General features: G+C 37.5%; 1 long non-coding RNA gene across 1 annotated transcript in view; it reads left to right on the top strand.

Annotated features, from left to right (window-relative positions):
- Positions 1-12375, top strand: part of LOC128087764 (uncharacterized) — a 47549-nt gene that overhangs the window by 17412 nt on the left and 17762 nt on the right. The gene's annotated exons all lie outside the window — the stretch shown is intronic.

The raw sequence follows: 12375 nt of genomic DNA, 5'->3' as shown, positions 1-12375 counted from the left end.
TCGCAACCAACTTCTGATGTGCTCAGCAGTGAGTCTTATGACCAAAAAAGCAGAAAGACAATCTAGACCATGGACTGGCTGTATTTGTCTTTTGTGTCTAGAAATCAGCTGCTGGGATTTGCTGAGTGTCTCTAACAATATAGCAGAAGGTTCACTGGAAAAAGGCAATGTCTTTGTAAATCTTACCTTCAAACTTTGAGCCCAGCAAGTAAAAACTTCTTAATAAGCAGACATAAGAAAATATTAATAGAAAAAGCAACCAACAAAAAGCACAAACCACTAAAGCATCTTTCACACTTTTTTTTTCTCCCAGTAATGATTAAAAGTTTTCACAATGAAAGAATAACAGCAACTACAACCTGTGAATGAATTTGCCTTCAGGTTAAAAGAGAAGCAAAATAAATTAAAAAAAAACAACAAAACACAGTATGTTAACACAATTTTAAGGTTGCACAAGTATTGTATCACTAAACAGAAGCCAGGATATGTGAAAACTGAAGTTTTAACATGGCTGGAAGTTCTGATGTATTGTGGGTCAAGTTTTGGATTGATCCCTATAGAAATAAATAACATAGAGGCTATGTTTTAAGTGAGAGTCTGTAAAATGCCATAATGTGAGAGAACATTATTATTTGAATTGACCCAGAAGTTTTCTAAGTAGTCTATGTCCAGTAACCTCAGAGCTCTTTCTCATTGTATTTCACCATCTAAATTTCCTCATCATCTTTGGGAACCTCTCTCTGGCAGCCCTGCCTGGCTTCTTGAGGTTTTTATTATCACTGCTACCAAACTTATGAGAAGGTGAGCAGGCTCCTTAGCTAAACAAAATTAACACTGTGTAAATGTATCTGTTATGCTAGGCTTTAAAATTAATCAAAAAAAGCTCTGGGTAAGAAGATAGGACCGACAGCAATTATGCTACACCAGGAGCTGTTGGAGAGAAAAGGGGCAGCAGGCTTGGCAGTGTTTTTAGCCCATCACTGTGAGTCTTGGCAAGGGTCAGCTTGTTCAAGGGATGAGCGTGTGACTCCTCTGTGGGTACTTCTAGTTGAATTAGTATATTTAAGTCAAAGGAGCCTCACCAAAAGTCAGTGAAATCTCATCTGAATGCGGACCATTAGTAGAAGGCTGTATGGGTTTGAGATAATGGGGTTTTGTCTCCAAGAAGTGAGTGTGCATCTTTGTTGTAGATAGAAGATACTGCGTAAGTACTAAGGCTAGTAGGAAAACTTACAATCTTTTTTTTTTTCCCCCACTGCACTAAAAAACAAGCCTTTTGTCAGACTAAGGAAATGTTAAAGCTAAAATTCAGAATCGCATCGGTGGTGCCTTTTGAATTTTAGTAGTTGTTTCTTACCTCTATTTTATAGGTGAACCAGGCTCTTTGAAAAGTTGCAATTGTGTTTTTCAGGGTTTTGGAGTTCTTTGATGAAAATCTAAAGCTTCTAAGAAAAAGCTGAACTGTATCTTCATAAAAGATAGTGAAAAATATATTTTTTGAGCTTTTACAAAAAAAAACAAACAACCCCCCCTTGCAAAACCAATAAGAAACCCCACCCTTATTATTTACCAATACACTTCAAAACAAATATACATGGGGGAAAAAAAAAAGCAGAGAAGTTACTTCCATTTTAAGATCAATATGTAGTAGCTATTATTTATCAGAAATAGCAAAAAAAGAAAAAAAGAACAAAACAACAAAAAAACAAGGCTTCTGCTCTGCTCAGTGCATTGTTTTTCTGTCTTAGGATTCATTAGACAAAAGTTTCTGAACCGTAGGGTTTATTTCATAGCCAGATTTCCTAAGAAAGCAAAGTTTATTCAATCAAACTATCACTCCCTCTAATAACTTCTGAACTTCTGGCCATTTTTAGGCGAACTTGATTAAGAGAAACAGTCTGAGATTTAGTTTCTACAGACTTTGTGAGACTAGAGGGCTAGGGAGAGGGGAAATACCACAGTTCTTTCCCCAGCTGAGAGAAACACTGAGGTGTGACCTAACACAGAATCAATTCCACCTCTCCTGAGAATCCTTGTTATATGGGTGAAATCTCACAGCCCAGTCTCTTTTGAACAGTTGAACAGTCTCTATATCTGATTAGAAGGAGTTAGTTTATTGACATCTTTGAAAGGTGTGTACCCCTTCTTTACTTTTGAGTGAGACTTTCTTTGATGCTAACTTCAAAATATTCTACTTCCATCGTTCTGATTAAATTTCAAGTACATAGGAGAAATAACAAAAGTCTTGGAAACTGCGAAACCTCGCATGGATGCTGGTTAGCTACGAATTTAGCAAGTCAATTTTCATTTTAACTGACTTTGCCTTTTCTAAATCCTCACTTTCCACTCTCTAAATATAAAGATAAAGCTTTCTGTGAGGATGATAATGTCTTAGACTAGCATACTGCAGAGATGGGAGAGATGGCACACGGAATGTACTTAGGGCTGCTCTGAAATTAATGCCTCCTGTTTTATTGTGTTGGCCTATGACATCAGATGCAGATGTTGGTGGGCAGTAGGGGTTGAATCTTCCAACCAGTATTCCATTATGTTTTCTTGCTGTGAGAGAGATAGCAGCAGAGGGGCAGTCTGACAGAATGAAGTCTGACATGGGAGCGTGTTGGAAACAAAAGGGTGTCATTGGATCCCTCTATATGGAATAAATGACACTCACAGGCATTTCTTGATGCTTGCTGAACACTTCTGGAGACCACTCAGTGGATGTGAGCACAGTGAGGCAGTGGGTGTTGATTTTCATCAGGAGAGATAGCAATGTGAAAGACACACCATGTTCTGAATGGCCATGCAGATTTATACAAGTATGGCATGCAGGCTCCTTTTCATTACTGGTGAAAATGCATAGCTTGTGTTGGTACCTATGTTGAAAAAATAGAGTTTTGTAGCACAGAATTTTCTCTATCAAGTAGTGCTATTGAGCTTTTGTATCTGTTGTAGTCCCCATGAAAATCAAAAGGAGGCATTGCTTTTGGGGGTGGCCTATATAGGCGCATAAACGTTTTTTGCAGAGTATTTATTGTAGGCATAGTCATCTTTTCGTACCCCAACATAGTCTACCTTCCTTTCTGCTTCTTATTATTGCCATACAATTGTATTTTTTTCAGTCATGCTTGTTTGTTTTTTGGCTCGTATTGGAGGTCAGTTAGTCATACCTGGCATAGCAGTTTGGGATGTGTCTGAGAAGAAATACTCAGATGCAGAGCACAGTTTTATACAGAGTACTCAAAAACCACATAGTGTGCTCATAATATTACACTTTCAATATTGCAAAGCAATTCTTTCTACCAAGAAAATCACGGCCCTTGTATCGTTTGAGCATGTATTACATGTTTGAGCTATGTATTACAATGGTGCTGTGAAGTAATTAGCAATAAGTTTCAAGATTTCTTAGCACCAGACAGAAAGGTTTGCTTCTCATAGTAAATGTCCCCTTTGGGAAGGAAATTTCAGATGAAGAGCATTGCACTGGATCAATAGATGACACCAACAGGAAAGAAAGCTTACATTTGTCTTGCTGTGTCTTACATGCAGCTATAGGCAATAGAGGAAAGTATGTTATCTAGAGATTGTTTCTGATAAGGGAATATCCCTCAAACTCCCTGTGCAGCTGGCAATCACACATTGATTTTAGGGAAACACACTGCAGCAATTTTTAAATTTCTGTTTTATACTTTGGAAGCAGGGAACTAAATGTCTACACATTGGAAGAAAATTTGTGAAATTTCTCTCCAAAGGCAGCCTGCTGTGTAGCACTACTTGAACACCTTGAACACAGCTAGTATCTATTATGTCATCTGTGATAACAAGCAGGAAGGAGAGCACTGCACAAGGAATTACACAGTTTTCTTTCTTTCTCTATTTTTTTTTTTTTTTTTTTTTTTTTAAGGCGGGAGACCTGATTTCTATAAACAACCCCCTAGAGGTACTCCCCTACCAATAGCAGTCCACTGTGGAATAGATGAGGTTCTCATTATGTATCCCCCATGTCTTGATCATAATTTCGATCACGGTTGACATTCTGGTCCAGTTATATCAGGTACGTTCTGTGTTAAGTCCTTTAGAAGACTGGGATAAAACCCTACTGAATGCAGGATCGTTTTGCCTTGGGGAGAGAGTTAGTCAAAGTGCACATAGTTCAAGGTGGATTTCTAGTCAGATTCTGCAGCACTGGGGCATTCAAAAAGAAATATTTTTGAATTGAACATAGCTCAGAAGGAATTAAATTAGTCCTTTAATGCTTGTTTTCTTTCTCCAGAGCTATCAACACAAATTACATTCTAAACTAGGCAACTAAATATAATAATGCAGCATTAAATTGAAACTAAAAAGTTAATACTGTTATTATGTGGTGCATTTTGTTTGTCTAAATTGTATAGATATTTTCCACCATAATTTCAGTGGTGTTTATAAAGGTCTTTTAAAAAGATTTCAGTTTAACATTTCTTATAGCAGTGCCTTTTCAAAATGTAATTGAATTTAAGATATCTTTACGGTATCTGTTTTTCTCCTCTTGACAACTGCTTTATAATGTTTAAAATAGTATATTGGAGTATTCTGCAGATGCACACAACTTTTCCCTTTTTCTTCCATTCGTTTCTCTTTCTCTGACTTTCCCACTTCTTTTTTTTTTTTTTTTTTTTGGGGGGGGGCTTTTAAAGACATAAGTAATCCATCCTAAAATAGATTTGTTTTTTTTTTTTTTTTTTTTTCAGAAATCAGTTTGTATTAGAGCAGGCATATTTTTTAAAATGAAATGTTATAACATCAGTCATCTGTTCAAACCTGAGATTGCTCTCGTTTATCAAAACCTCGAGGAAGAGTTTGGATAAAGTATTTCGGACAGTTTTCTAATGGTGAGATATTTATTTTTCGCCATATTGCGTTTTCACTGTCTTTCCATGAACTGCCTTATCTGGTCACATTTAAACATGGAAAGATTTATTTTTAACTGCTTTCTGACTCATACTGTATCTGATTTTCTTCATGGGTTCGTATTCCTTTGTCAAACTCTTCTGTGTGTGGACATTTTGACAAAATAATATTAACTAAGGAGAGACAATTGATATCAGAAAACAATTTCTACTGTTAAAATTGCTCTAAATATGTATCCCATCCCTCCCCCACTCCCAATATGTTTTGTCTACTTAGTTTTGTGTTAGAAAACTACAGGAAGAACGTGTCATTTATGACACGTTGGTATGGAAGCTGATAGAGGTCTGACAGAAACAGTAATAGTCACTAGCAGATTTCCAGGTCGCTAATAGTCTTTTAGAAACACAAGGTATACACAAGCTATAGCCTTAGATTGACCATTTTCTCTCTCATATTTGTGCTCACCTATTGTGCGCAATATAAATCTGCACATCAAGTGAACTGTGTATTAACAATTGGCATCCTAACTTCTTAGCATCTTCACGTATATACAGTTTTACCCATTGCAAGAGAGACAATGAGAGCATGCAGAAATTTAGTGTCTGTTTCAGCCTGTTGCAGTAAAAAATAGGTACAACTGAAGACGTAAAGGTTCTTTGATTCATGGTTTGTCTGTGTTCACATGAAGTAGTTTCATGCTGTGCAGCCATCGAGCTAAAGATCTTTCTGAAATGCAGGACCACCACGTGCAGTGCATCTCCTGCCCTACTCTGTCCACAGCAGGACTCAAGTCTTTCAGTGCACACTGAAGGAACATCGCCATTTGACTCCAGCTGTGGAGACCAATGCTTCTAGTATGATGCTGCTGCTAATTAACTCCAGGATTGAAAGATTGAAAGTGTGCCTTTTGTTTCTTTCTTTCTCTCTGTTTGTTTGTTTGTCTGTTTTTTTAATACTGCAGAGTTGCCTCTTGTTTTGAAGCTTCATCACGCTCAGCTACAATTTTCACCATAAACCTTCACCTGTTTGCTCGGTGGAGTTTCAACCAGTACTGGATTGCCATTATAACTTGGCAAACTCAGAGCCTTGTTTCCCAATGGCCTGCCAGCTAAATTGGTGTGTTACAGATGAATGCACAGCTCACAGATGGCGCTTGAGTGTTTAGTGGCTCTCACAAGTAGATACGTATTTGGTCAGGAGGAAGATTACATTTTTCCTCCAGATAGAGCAAATGTCCCTGGGGATGTTTTCTATGTCAGGGTGGAAACGGTTCCACGCATCAGGTATGGAGTACTCTCTTACCTTAACCAAGAGTATTATATACATGTATGTGTATTTCTTTTCCTTCTGGTTAGGGTACACTGCAGCTATTAATGTGAATGAAAAGTTTTATCTTGATTCTCTCTAAATTCTATAGATGCCTACCATATGTGTGTTTTTTTTTTTCTTTTTTCGTTTTAACTGTGATGGGTTTGAAGGTGTATTTTTTTCCTCCTGTTACCACGTAAAGTTCTCCGTGGCCTAAACTCCTTGATTGCAACCTCATGTATAAGGTTGAGCATTCACACTACTTGCTGTTAGACAGTTTTGTGAATAGTACTGTCTTTGTGAGGTCTATACCTTCACTGACCTCTCTCATCCTCTCATAACTAGGTCATGTCTTTTTCTCATTCAATCACTGTTTTCTTATTTACTTAAAACAGTCAGAGGGCAAGAAGGAGTGGAGTAATTACATGCTTTTACTTCTTGACTGGCCTTGTCATGTCATGAGGATGAATAGCAGAGACTCTGCTGCCTTTTGTTTCTTTCTAAAATGAAATATAAAACAGAGTTTCTTAAAAGTTCTGCGAGCTGCAGAAATTTCCTTGTTTCATGTTCCCATCTAGAGCTGGGACCACATAGACTAGGATGTTTTAAGTTGTAAGACTTTCAGACTGGTTTGCCAAGCAAATAGGCTCATGGAAATGCAACCGAAACTGCAGCCATGACAGTAATCATTTGTTGTTGGCACTTTTGCTTTGTCGTTCTCAGATGCAGCTAAAAGCTAAATATGCTAAGCATTGCCAGCTCTCTGCAAGGAACCATGTTGTCCTCCAGCACCATTTCTATTCTGCTTGAACTTGTGATCCCTCCTTCCTCTTATGATTCTTTCCCCAGCTTATTAAGAAATCTCCTCTCAAAAACTTCTCAGTTACTCCATCAGGAAATTCTTAGCTGTCCAGAGACAGAGGATGGACATCAAAGAATCATTAAGGTTGGAAAAGACCACTAAGACCATCTAGTACAACTGCCAACCCATTCTCACCATGCCCACTGACCATGTGGTGTCTACATGTTTGTTGAACTCTTCCGGGATGGTGACTCCATCACCTCCCTGGGTAGCCTATGTCAGTGTTTCACCACTGTTTCAGAGAATAATTTTTTCTTACTGTCCAACCTGAACCTCCCTTGAGGGGAGGCTGCTGAGGACAAGAATCTACTGGTATTTTCTAATCTTCTGTCATCATAAGCTCTTATATAGAGAGAGTTGAATATGTTGTGGCTAACATGGATATATGGAGATGAATGTGAAACTCTCAGCATTTCCTTCCCTTCCCCTTCAATGAACGCATCTTGTCCCAGTGATGCAGTCTCCATTCCTCAGTATAGACCTGTGTAGTTGTCTTCATATGAGGCAGCCAGTGTGCCAGAATACATCGCTCTGAGCTTCTTGGCATGAGTGCATTACACAAAATGTTCATCTGGCATGCTTGTTCTGGCTCCTGCCTATCTATGTTATGCAAACACACCTGGGCTATTGCTGGTGCAGGGCTTGCTGCCTGCTGGACCTATCTTCATGGGCTGGCATTGCCTGGACACTACAAAGGACCTGGCTGCTCTCACCCTCCTGCCCAGCCTGGTGGGGTAGGGTAGGTGCTCTCCAGTGCACTCATGTGCCTGCATCACACATTTTGCAACCAACCAAAGCAATTAATAGCTGGCTATTTTTCCTGCTTTGCAAGGACATTTAATTCCTAAGGCCTTACTTGTGTTTTTGGATGTTGGAAGCTGTCTTCTGACAGCTTCTTTTTCACCATGTGTGCACCTGATATAAACCTATCATGATTTTCAGCATTTCTTCTGTACCGTGATTTTGGATTTTTCAGCAAGCTGTAGAACAAATTCTTCTATTGGCATTTGGAATAACCTAATATTAGGAATAACCTAGTATTCCTTCATATTTCTTTCCACCTCTCTTATAGCAGATAGCCCCTACATAATCCCCATAATTGCTGGTGGTTCTCACTTCCTTGGTGCTTGTAAGCTTACAAATTGGAACTGTAGTATATCCTGGGAAGAGAAGGGCAAAAGCAGTGTCTTCATCCTTAGCAAATGTTATCCCTGGTTATATTCACTTTGCATACAAATAAAAAAAAAAAAGTAATATTTTATTAGGAATCCATTGGATAGAATAATGAACTGTAACTCAGAACTCTGCCACTGGCTTATTGGGCTGTCATTGCATAGTCATGGAATAATAGCCTGGAATAAACATTAAATCATTGTAATGCCATGTGAACTTTATAAAGGAAAAAATATCATGCAGGGGGATACACCCTTTCTAATATGCTCCTTACAATGGTATTTTATATACATGCATGTATGGATATATAGCATATATATGTTTATGTTACACATAGTTGAATGAACTAGATGCCAATCTGTCTCATGCTTCATCAAAAGTACTGTAAACTGTTTTCCATTTCAAGGGCTCATGTGTTAGTGTATTATCTTTAGATGTACATTCAGATTCAGCATGTTTTTCCACTGGAACTGATAGTAACCGTGGGCATCATTTGTTACAACTTCATTATTGCTGACAAAAACTAAAGAATGTGGACTCATTTATGGAAATCACACTAAATTTAAACGCCTACCACTTATGGTGATGATAAAGAGTAGTCTTTTTATTTGTAAACCAGGTAAATGTGTCACACTGATTTTTGAGCTTTGAGGACTGGGATTTCCTAAAAGTAATTTGTGCAAATTCTTTTGTGTTTGCATTTGCTTTTTAAATATCATTTTTGGGTGTATTGGCAACACATAATGTTTATTTTGCCTTCTTTTATGAAAAGTAATAATAGATACTTTCAGGACTGGATCCTGAATACCTCAGCTGTTATATATTGCTGTAGTTCTGGAACAAGCAGGATTACCTGAGCTGAGAATCTACCCCCCAATATCAGCTGTAAGTGCCACTCTTTCAGTACTTTATACAAATGTTCACTGTAATTTGTCAGCAGCAAATCTGTCATCCAAGAGTACAAACTGCCTTCTATCAGCCATTACGTTTCTGTTATCATCATCAAGTGTAGCTTAAGAGAATCTGTGCATTGTTTCTTTCCTTCTGAACAAGTTCCATCAGAATAATTGACCTGCTTTTATGGTCAATTATTTTTAGTCTCTGCGATTTGTTACTCCAGTGTTTTGCAAAGAAAAATGCAAAACTAATGCCCTAGAACAGAAACATTCAGCCAAATTACTTACCAGTAATCCAAGGAATCATGGATAAATCCATTCCTCAAGTGGCTTCTCATTCAGAGCTTTATATCATTTTCACCCAAGGGTTGAGGTTTTTTTGTTTGTTTGTTTGTTTTTGTGGGTGGGGGAGTTTGTTTTTGAAAAGTAATACGCTCTCTGCCCTAGAGCAACTTTATATAAATCTCTTCTGCAGAGTGTATCTGCCAGTGCTGCCATTCCACCCACCAGCATTCACTATAGCAGCACCAGCTAAAAATATTTAAAGGGGCTGTTTCTGCTTGTTTGGTGCATTTCATGTTTCTTCCTCTTCTTTTATTCATCCTGCAAAAAAGTCAATTTTTTGGTATAATTTAAACCCACTGTTTTGAAGTGACAACCAGTAAACCGCCTTGTATTGTGATTAATGAGCATTCAAGAATAGTTTGCTGTAGCTTTCATGTATGTTGGGGCTCATTGAATTTGTTTTGAAGTAAATGGAGAGATTCAAGTCATGGGTTGGGGACTTCATTGAGTCACTGGCTAGGCTGCATCTTCCAGCAGTTTCTACCGCTGCTACTGATGTTTGTGTGATGGTGTTATATAATCCTAGGGAAGTACAAGAAATGGCACTTGTGGAGTATGGAATGTCTGACCAGTAAAACAGTAAGGAGGACTTCAGTTTCCAGCTAAAATCTAGAAACTGTGGTCAAGATGTGTGATAAAAATCATGAAATCTTTCAAAAAAAAAAATGCTGTTTCAAAAATCAAAATAAAGTTATTTTGTTTGACTTAATGAGTATGTTTTTCTTCTGTGAAACTGTGAAACTATGCTGATTGCTTAGAGAAGTCCGGTCTTCTTCACCTTCCCAACTTGGCGTTTTGATCACTAATATTTCTTTCTGGCTCTTCAGGAACACAATTTTATTTTCAGCACTCTTCTTTGAGCTGAATGCCTTCCTTCATAATCTCTATTAGGTAGCAGGAGTGATTTGTGTCTTGAAAGGTTTTACAAATGTTATATTGAACCTTTCACTCCAGTGTTGTTGTTCAAAGGTAGCTTAATTTAGAAAAGTGAACCCAAATTATCTGCTATCAAGTGACTTCTACCTGAAATGATTACCAATCCAGGATTTTGTGGAAAATGCATGATTAGTTCTTCTCTCAGCACAGAGATGATGACTAGCAGTGATCCCTGTAAGATGTGGATTTCTTACATGGGTGAGGACAGGTGGGACATCTGTGTGATACTGCTTGTTTGGTTAGGGATAAGAAGGGTATCATGAATGTAGATGGTACTATTTCTTCCGTTCTTTTTCTGATGTATTCTTCTTTTGCACAAGCAGCAAACAGTTCAGTTTAACTATGAAATGGTGTGGCTAATCCTACCCTATTAACTCTCCTGAAGTGGTGAATACCATATGTATATATATTTGGAAACTTAGATGGAAATTATTAGAAAAAAATAAAATTTAAAAATAAATGTGATAATATTTTATCTTCAGAGTTCAGAAGATCCAGAATGCCATGACCATTTTAATTATAATTGTTATTTTTACATTTTTCTTTTGTTTTTTTTTTTTTTCTTCGCAAAAACCTAGAGTATGATTTCACGTTAATTAAAATTGTGTTGTGATGCTTCTGCAGACGACTATGTGTAAATAATTACAGTCTGAGGAAAGTGATTCATAATGTGGCTCTAAGCCTGTGCAGTTCTACTTTGTGACTAATTAGGGTGTAAGTAAAGTGGACTGCAATGTCTCAAAAAGTTCTTGAAAACTTCTGACAGATCAGTTTTTAGCCACTGAAAGCATCACCAATATTTGCCCTACAGATGATTCTATGGGAAATTCTAGTGATTTGTACTTGGGGCATTCTTAATGACAGATATACTAATTTTTGTGATGTGTCCCTCCTGACTGCTCCTTCTATTCTTCCAACAGATAAGCAACTAAATCTTGAGCTTTCTCACAAGAAGAGGTGTTGAGCTGAAGCCATGCCTCCTCTTCCTGTGTAGGCATTCTGCTCAACACCAAGTGTCAGGAGTAATGTGATGCCGAGGCCAGTCCAAAATCCAGGACTATGGCTGACAAGATTTTGTTTATTTGTTTTGTTCTTTTTAATTTTTAAATTTGTCTCACTTGTTCAAACCTAGACCTAGAATATTTATGAATTTCTCCATGGCTATTTGTAATAGCAAAGAGAGTTCTGAGGGATGTGGGATTTCTGACTGCTAGAGAAAGAAACATACAGAGTTACTCAAGGAATGTGCAAATGTAGACAGGAAAATACTTAAAGAATATAAAGTACAATGAGAATATTGCTGTCACTTCTTTAGTCATATGCTACAATCAAAAAAGCCTGCATGTTTGCAGCTACAAAAAGATCTTTATATTTATGAACTTTCAAAAGGCCTAATCAATATAAATAACGGCTTGAACACAATGACATCATATTTATTCCTGGAGTTGTGCATCTCAGCTGCTTAGTCATTTAAATCAGTGGAAATAAGCATAGCAGTTAGTTCCAAAAGGTCAGAGAAACTACTGTCTTTTCAGCTTTGGATCAGCTGAGGGACTCGAGTTTCTTGGAAATATAATGCCAAGGCGGCATCTGTGCATCTCATTTCTTTTCTTTTTCTTTTTTTTTTTTCCCCCTTGGAAGCAGTGTTGTAATTAGCTGAAAGGGCAGATACCACAGTCAGTAGAATACCATACGGTGCAAGTTCCTTTCCATTTCCTCTTCCACTTGAGACTAGTTTAAAGGGGAGTTTTAGTCTACATTGTATACTGAACTATTTGAAGTTCTCTTAGGCGAATGCCAGAAAGCTGTTGACATTTTTTTAATGAAATGAATACATTGTCAGTACAAGTATGGCAGTTCTTTCACCCTTTTCTCAGAAAGAAAGTAAGTAAAAAAGCTTTCCTTGGAGAGCCATTTGCATGAAAATTAAAATCAAAATGAAAGCAAAAGACATTTTAAAACTTG

This window comes from Tympanuchus pallidicinctus, unplaced genomic scaffold (assembly GCF_026119805.1).
Source record: "Tympanuchus pallidicinctus isolate F22 unplaced genomic scaffold, pur_lepc_1.0 scaffold31, whole genome shotgun sequence".
Classification (NCBI taxonomy): domain Eukaryota; kingdom Metazoa; phylum Chordata; class Aves; order Galliformes; family Phasianidae; genus Tympanuchus; species Tympanuchus pallidicinctus.
The sequence above is the reverse complement of the archived record's forward strand: the minus strand, read 5'-3'. Positions and strand labels throughout refer to the sequence as shown.